This window comes from Megalops cyprinoides, chromosome 22 (genome assembly GCF_013368585.1).
Source record: "Megalops cyprinoides isolate fMegCyp1 chromosome 22, fMegCyp1.pri, whole genome shotgun sequence".
NCBI lineage: Eukaryota > Metazoa > Chordata > Actinopteri > Elopiformes > Megalopidae > Megalops > Megalops cyprinoides.
This window is the reverse complement of record NC_050604.1, coordinates 25543371-25550721: the sequence shown is the minus strand read 5'-3', so window position 1 is coordinate 25550721 and position 7351 is coordinate 25543371. Positions and strand designations below refer to the sequence as shown.

Genomic DNA, 7351 nt, shown 5'->3' with positions numbered 1-7351 from the left:
GGAAGTGTAGTTGTGGTTGGAGCTGCAGTTGTGGTTTGAAGTGTAGTTGTGGTTGGAGGTACAGTTGTGGTGGGGGCTTCAGTGGTGTTTGAGTCTGTAACAGTAGATGGATAACCATAAGAAGTGGTCATTGTTGCAGTGCTAATAATGGCAGATGTGGCAGGTGTGGGATAATTAGTCTTGGGTTGAGCTATATTTAAGAATATGCAGTGTGAAAAGCCTTCTATTTTGCTCATTTAACTTGAATGGATAGGCCCATGTTCCATTGTGCTGGAAGTCACTCTGGACTAGAGTGTCTGCTAAATGCATGTAATGTAACGTAATACAACGTACATTAAATTCCTCTTGTAATTAGAGGCTCAGTTGTTGTTGGAGAAGCAGAATTACTCCGAGTTACTATAGTTGTTGAAGCTGCAGTAGTAATGTCAGCTCAGATACAGCTACAGCAAGTACAGCATCACTCTGAAGTTCTGTTAGTGGTAGCGTGTGCAGTTATTGTGGGAATTGCAGTAGCTTGGGGATCTTTCTGTGGTATTTTGAGCCAGAGTGCTTATTTTCACTGTGGAGCTGATTGTCCGTGCTGGTCATGGCTTCCACTGCGATAGGCTTAGTACATTCGGTTGGAGCTGCAGTGTTAGTCAAAGCTGTAATGGCTGAGAAGCCTTAAGTATTGGGGCGGCAGTGTAGCATACTGGTTAAGGAGCAGGAAAGTTGCCGGTTCGATTCCCCACTGGGGCACTGTTGCTGCACCCTTGGGCAAGGTATTTGACCTACAATATCCAGTTGTATAAATGGATAACTGTATAAACGGAAAACTGTAACTGATGTAAGTTGCTGCGGATAAGAGTTTCTGCTCCAGTAATGTAATGTACTGAGTAATATCATCTGTTGTGATTAAAGGAGCTGCAGACGTAGCCGCTGCCACAGAGCCGGCTGGTGCGGATCAGCCGCAGGAGCTGTAGGAGGTGGAGTGTCAGTAGTGGTCTGAAGCACAGTACTGGTTAGAGCAGCACTAGTTATGTCAGTTACAGTCGTGTCAAAGACTAAACCTGTTTTGTGTGTTGCAGTAGCTGGTGAATGCGCAGATCTAACTGACGTTTGAGATACAGGCAGTTTTTCAGCAATGGTAGGATGTGCTGTAGTGGGTGGTGCATTTGAGGCTGTTGGAGCTGCAGATGTGGCATGGGGGGGGGGGGGGGGGGGGGGGGGGGGATTTTGCATCCGCTGTGGTAATGTTTGCAGAAGCAGCCGGTGCCTTAGCAACAGCCACAGCTACAGCAGCCACAGCTGCAGCAGCGGTTTGGGCAGTAGTTGTGGACTGTGTTAAGGTGCTAGTTAAATCTGCTTTAGTGGTTAAATCTGTTAGTTAGCAGTTACTGGAGAAGCAGAAGTGGGCAGAGCTGCTCTGTTGGTAGGATGTACAGTTGTAGTCTCAGCTTTAGCCACAGATAGAACCGTGGTAAATATGAGGGCTAAATCGGTGGAGAACCGCACAGTACAGTACCGGTCAAACGTTTGGACACACTTGTTTAAGATAACTGGAGATATGCTTCCAAAGACATTTTGAGCTAAAGACTTAAATTCTTGAAATTTCTTTCTTAGTCAAATGTAAATAGTGAAGTTGATGCCAATGTATTTATTGCTTTCCAAAAAATGTTTAAATTTTTTTAAACAATATTTTTGGCTACTTTGAAGAAGCTAATATATTAGAGTTTTGATTTGTTTAACACTTATTTTGGTCACTGCATAATTCCATTTGTGGTATTTCATAGTTTCAATGTCTTTATTTTTAATAGTAGCCATATTTTAGAATAATAGTATAGAAAAACCTTATATGAATAGGTGTGTCCAAGCTCTTGACTGGTGTCAGAAATGTAGTATTGATTTTACCTGCGGTGGTGGCTGATGCTTCAGTTGTAGTCTGCGCCGCAGTCGTGGCAGGAGATGAGGAGGTCGTTGTTGACACAGATGTGAAAGGAGCCGCAGGACCTGTTGCGATGGTAGTGCTTAAGTCCACCGTCGTAGGAGAGACAGTAGTCGTCTGAGCTGCAGAAGGGGTAGTCACTGCAGTAGTCACAGGAGCTGAGGTGGTGGTTGCATCCCCAGCCTTGGTCAGAGTTGCAATTTTGGCAGAGGCTGTTATCGTGACGGTACTTTCTGTGGTGCTTGGAAGTACGGTTGTGCTGGGAGCCTGTGTGCTTTTCTGTGCCGCTGCAGTAGTGGTCACAGCCTCGGTGGTCGACGCAGCGTCAGTTGCGCTTGATGAGGTTTGAGTAGAGGCTCTCATACTCATGTCCAGAGCTGCAAAAAGAGTTTATTTTACACACTTTTATTTCTAATCATTCATAGTTTTAGCTCCTTTAGAAACTCTCATAACTGTATGTGATACCCACAGACCTTTTCACTCCCAAACCAAAATGGGTCATTCAGTGAAGACAGAGGCATATATAACTGAAAACAAATATATAATTTGATGCTCCACTCATCTGGAGCAAGCCAGGACTGTCTAGACACAGTCCATGTCCATATACACTGCCCTGGGGTTTGTGTTTTCACATACTTTTTGATTTTTTTCTTCAATAAACAGTCGACTCCAGTTCAATCAACATTTTAAATGACATTGGTCAGCAGTGTTGGGGTCAATTCTATTTCAGTTCAGTCAATACAGGGGATAAATTGAAATTCAGTTCAAGAAAGGTAAATTTCTCACTATTTTCCATGAAGATGATTCAATTAATAACGTTAATTCCAGTTCAGTTCCTGAACTGAAATTAGAACCAATGCCAACTCTGACTGCCAGGCAAATTACAATATCTTAAAGCAATTCCTGTTTTTGCCAGGCCAGTTCATAACTGGATTGCTAAGATTTACAATATAATTCGTTGGGTGATTTTTCACTAGGCCTGCTTCGGGCAGGAGTTTTTTGGTTTTTTTTGTATGTTGACTTTAGTTCCAACCTCTCTCAGGCACTACAATGCCATCTTACAGAAATATGTCACTCAATTTGAATAAAGTTCTTACCAGCTAGACATAACAGCACCACTCTGAACATCATTTTGTCTTGCCTTTGAAACCTGAAATGCAGAGATTTCAATAATCAGTAAGTAAATCCATTTTATCCTTGCAGTGGTGTTTTGTGAAACATGCTGCGCGGGGGTTAATATATGTTCAGGATGAGAAATGAGAAATCCACTGTCGCATTTCTCCGTCGAAGGAAATCCGATAGCAAGTAGGCCTGTGTTAAACTGTATGGGTGAGTTGATGTATTTCAGTCAATTATAAAAATATATATTTTTGTGGGCTAAAGTTAACCTTAAGTTAAACATTTTTGCACCTCCCATTAATAGGACCATATTAAACCAACAACAGATTGATATGTGATAGACATATTCAGATAGACGTTTATTTCATACGCGTTGACAAATTCATTATAAACGCTTTGGCATGTGGGTCGGTATATTTACAATGCATGATAAAATTCCATACATAGGCTACAAACGTTATTAATTATTGTCATATAGCCAAATAACACGTGATAATAAGCTGTCTGGTGGCCTATTTCGGAGCAGGGCGCACGGCTAACTTTTTGCTGGGCCAACCCCTGCAATGAACCGATTTTTAAAAGAACATTGTTGAATAATTCTAGGAAATTACTGGTATTTTTGTTGGTAATTTTAAACAGTTTAACGCTGGTTCATACTTTTTATTACTGACGAAGGGAAAGTCAAATGTTACAAGTAGGCGCGCCATTTCTCCGTTAAACGCTAAATCTGACTATGATCCGCGATCAGTTTAAAGAGAAAAAAGCACTGTTTATGACATGAATCAGAATTTTTGCAATAGAAAAGCCAATCTGCAGACATAATAGTCACCCCGGCAATGCCAACAACTGCACTGTAAAAAACGTCACACTTCATCATCCGCTCGGGTGTTATTGCGCAAGCAAATTTCTGCAAGCAATCTCTGTTACTCATATCATTGAAATGTTCTTCAGCTAACAAAATAGAGAGAAAGAATGTGGCTTGCCGGGTTTAACTACAAAATGGATTAAGCGTGCATGTTCTGATTAAAGAAAATAAGCTTGTCGAGGAGTTATGAGAGAACGCATGGTTTGCACCGTGGCAGGGCTATAACACCTGCAGCGAAACCCCTCTTCATTTAGGAGGGTCGGTTGCTTCCCATAACGTGCATTAGACGGAGTTATTAGTTTAGCTGCAGCATGCCTGCGCGGAACCCCCGAGTGAGCCATCTTTTACTGACATGTTGCAACTATGCGTTAAATGTACGGATAGCTGGAGTGCCGCTGTTGGCAAGAATGACCGAAACGAACTATGTCAACCCCGCCCTCTGTCAGCTAATTCTTAGTGATTCAGCAACAGCCTTTTTTAACCCTTTAAAAACATCGCTGTTGTAAAAATACATCGTAATATAGAGCCACAGAGAATCGACAGTTGGATTTATAAGCTATGCCGATACGACTGCCTGCACTGTCGAATCGACTAGGGTTGGGCTGGTGCTTCTCTCCGTATTCTGTACAAGACGCATTATTCATACATGAAACAGTATTTACCAGCATGCTTTCTGCAATTTCTATTATATTATATTACTGTTAATTTTCAATTCCAAAACTTTAAAATGGTTTCCCTCACTGCCTGCTGTCCTGATTTACAAATACGGATTGTTCTCTACCATCTCTTTCCTCGTCATTTTATTTATATGGCAATGCATAATTTGTAACTGAAGGAAATACCTTTCATGTGTTTTACCAAAAATTCCAAATACACCTAAAATAGATATGTTTAATGTATGGATAATTGATTTGGCAACGGTGCGTTCTGATCAGTCATGCCTGCAAAGCGTTTTGGAATTTGAATTTTGGAATCAAATCAAAATCCAATATTCTATCATAACAAAAATAAAACATTTATTTTTTTGTAGTATTGTTTTACAAAACACAATGATACTCCGGCGAACGTGCTTAATTTTCTGTCTGTGTGTCATTGTTAGTTTTAGTGCTCAATCATGGCCATAAACAGTTGTTAACAGTAATTAACGTTTTATCCAATACGTCATCTACCGAAAACAGATGCCTCAGCTGACGTTTCTTCTGCTCAAAAGTCCTTTCTTGAAGTTTTCCTCGTCGTTTCTTTCTCTGGGCGCATTTGATAGGGCTTGCTGCCCTCTTTTGGTAAAGATGACATGTTTCATTCTGTTTTTTATTTTTTTTAACGCTCTAACCACTAAGATAGCGTTAGACGTTTCTTCACAGCAATTGTTCAATAAATTCAGCGATCACAAAAATTAATGAGGAAAGTGTTTTTAATGAAAGAAGTTGCACTTGCATGTATTTCCTAGTCAGATCAAAGAATGAAGGATCATTAAATCCAGGGGTTAGCCCCCAACTGATTTAAACACCACCAAATCTTAAGATACAGGTTTTATGTGATAAATACAAAAAATATAGAAAAAATGTATTATTTTTCTATTTGAGAACGATTGATGTCTTCGATGTAATCTTAATTAAAACTATATATGCCTGATATGTAGATTTCTCTTGTTTTATTGCATGTGCTATTTAAGTGCCAAAGGCATGGCAATATTTTTCTATGAAAATGAAACGCTATAAGATAGCGCTATAAGATTAATGAATAACTATAATTACCAATATTTCTCCCCTGTCCAGAATGTTATATTAATTTAAGATTTTCCACACAAAGAAACACTAAATAATTGGTTTGCATTCTGTCCTCTCTTCCCGGTTGTCGGGGATGCAGTCGTTTGTTTAATAAGTACAGAATTGAATCTGCATTACGACAGATCAGGACGTTCTGGGACTCCGTTTGATATTTGTCTTAATGTTAATAATAATAATGGCGGCGTATATGAGTGAGCTGTATCAATTTCCACAAATTTCTTTTTCACAAAAATTTTTTTGTTGGTTGACTACATGGAGCTGTTATGTATTGCCTTCTGTCCTCATGCTTCAAGATTAATTGAGCGTGTTCACACACATCAACGCCCGCTTCTCAGGCAGTGATCTTCCTTGTTATTTTGCGGTTCTATTTTGTTATATTAAATAGAGCTCGGCTAAATGACTTTTAAATTAGATTACGCTGAGGTATGTTCTATTGTTGTGACTGCAAAATTAACTGAGGTGGCAAAAATGATGTTCCGTTGGGTTTAGCTTAAAGTACAGGAACACATACCAACCCTTTTAATGATAATATCAAATTATGTTGGCATGACCAGTTTCAAAAATTAAAATTACACCTGCATTTTACAGTGGGCGATTGGCGGCAATTTAATCATCAAACAGATCGTCTAGAACCAAACTTTTACTGTTAGATTTAAGGCGTGGTTACTTTAGTAATTTACTCAGTGTTGCTATTTTCGCCATATAACAGGTGATTTGAAGCAGTCGGTTCACACAGACGATGTAGTATGTGTTTTGTTTCTGGCCGCAAAAAGCCTCGAAGCAGATGGGCTATTCAATGGGGTCGCGCGTCTATTTCGCTCAGAATCTGAAAGTATCATTCCAGAAATACCGCGATTATTCTTTATTTAGCAACTTTATGTACTGCATTGCATTAGTTTAGCATATCTTATCTAGGGAGATTTTCATAGCTCTTCGTTAAACCATTTTCATACACCTTTCCAAGAGAACTTCTGTCTCAGGCTGTAAATATATAAAACGTGTTTTACATGTTTCTTTCTATCATCAAATACGTTTGGAGACCTCGTGGAGGGCAATGGAATTTGTTCTCTGTGATTCCGAGGCCTGGATCCAATTTTAAATTAAATGAAATTAAATTTGTCTTGACTAACAAACAAATGCAAGTATCACTTTTCGAAATACAAACGTTATATTTTTACTGGTATGTTTGGCGATTACTGAGCTAGGTGACGCCTGTAAAGAATGAAGGCAACACTTGCATTTAACTGCGAGTGAAATTTAAAGTCAAACTCTGACTGAAGAATCCCCGCTGCAAACCCGGGCTGATTATGTCGAGAAGCTTCCATGTAACCTGGAGTGATCGAGAGACGCGAGCCCGCTGCGACTGAACAGGAAGTGAGATAAGCAGGTGATAAAGGAATGCTGATCGCTTCACTCGGTGCTTTAAAGACATGCTTGGCATATTTTAAATATTATTATTTTAAATAGAGTATTATTGCATGAATACACACATTACTTATCGCCAATTGTATATATACAAAATTCAAAGCATGTACACACACATTTTATGTACATATATATATATATATATATATATATATATATATACCCCAAAATACAGAAACACACACACATATATTTTATATTAAACTGTGGTACAGTTACACCAACATTCTG

The 7351-nt window shown here is 39.3% G+C and overlaps 1 long non-coding RNA gene across 1 annotated transcript in view; it reads right to left on the bottom strand.

Annotated features, from left to right (window-relative positions):
* LOC118769657 overlaps window positions 1-7351 on the bottom strand; it is a 7800-nt gene continuing 449 nt past the window's right edge. The window contains exons 2-4 of the long non-coding RNA XR_005004509.1: window positions 3022-3074; window positions 1891-2301; window positions 1-94 (exon numbers count right to left, since the gene is read on the bottom strand). This is a non-coding gene — a long non-coding RNA (uncharacterized LOC118769657). The remainder of the gene's footprint in view (window positions 95-1890; window positions 2302-3021; window positions 3075-7351) is intronic.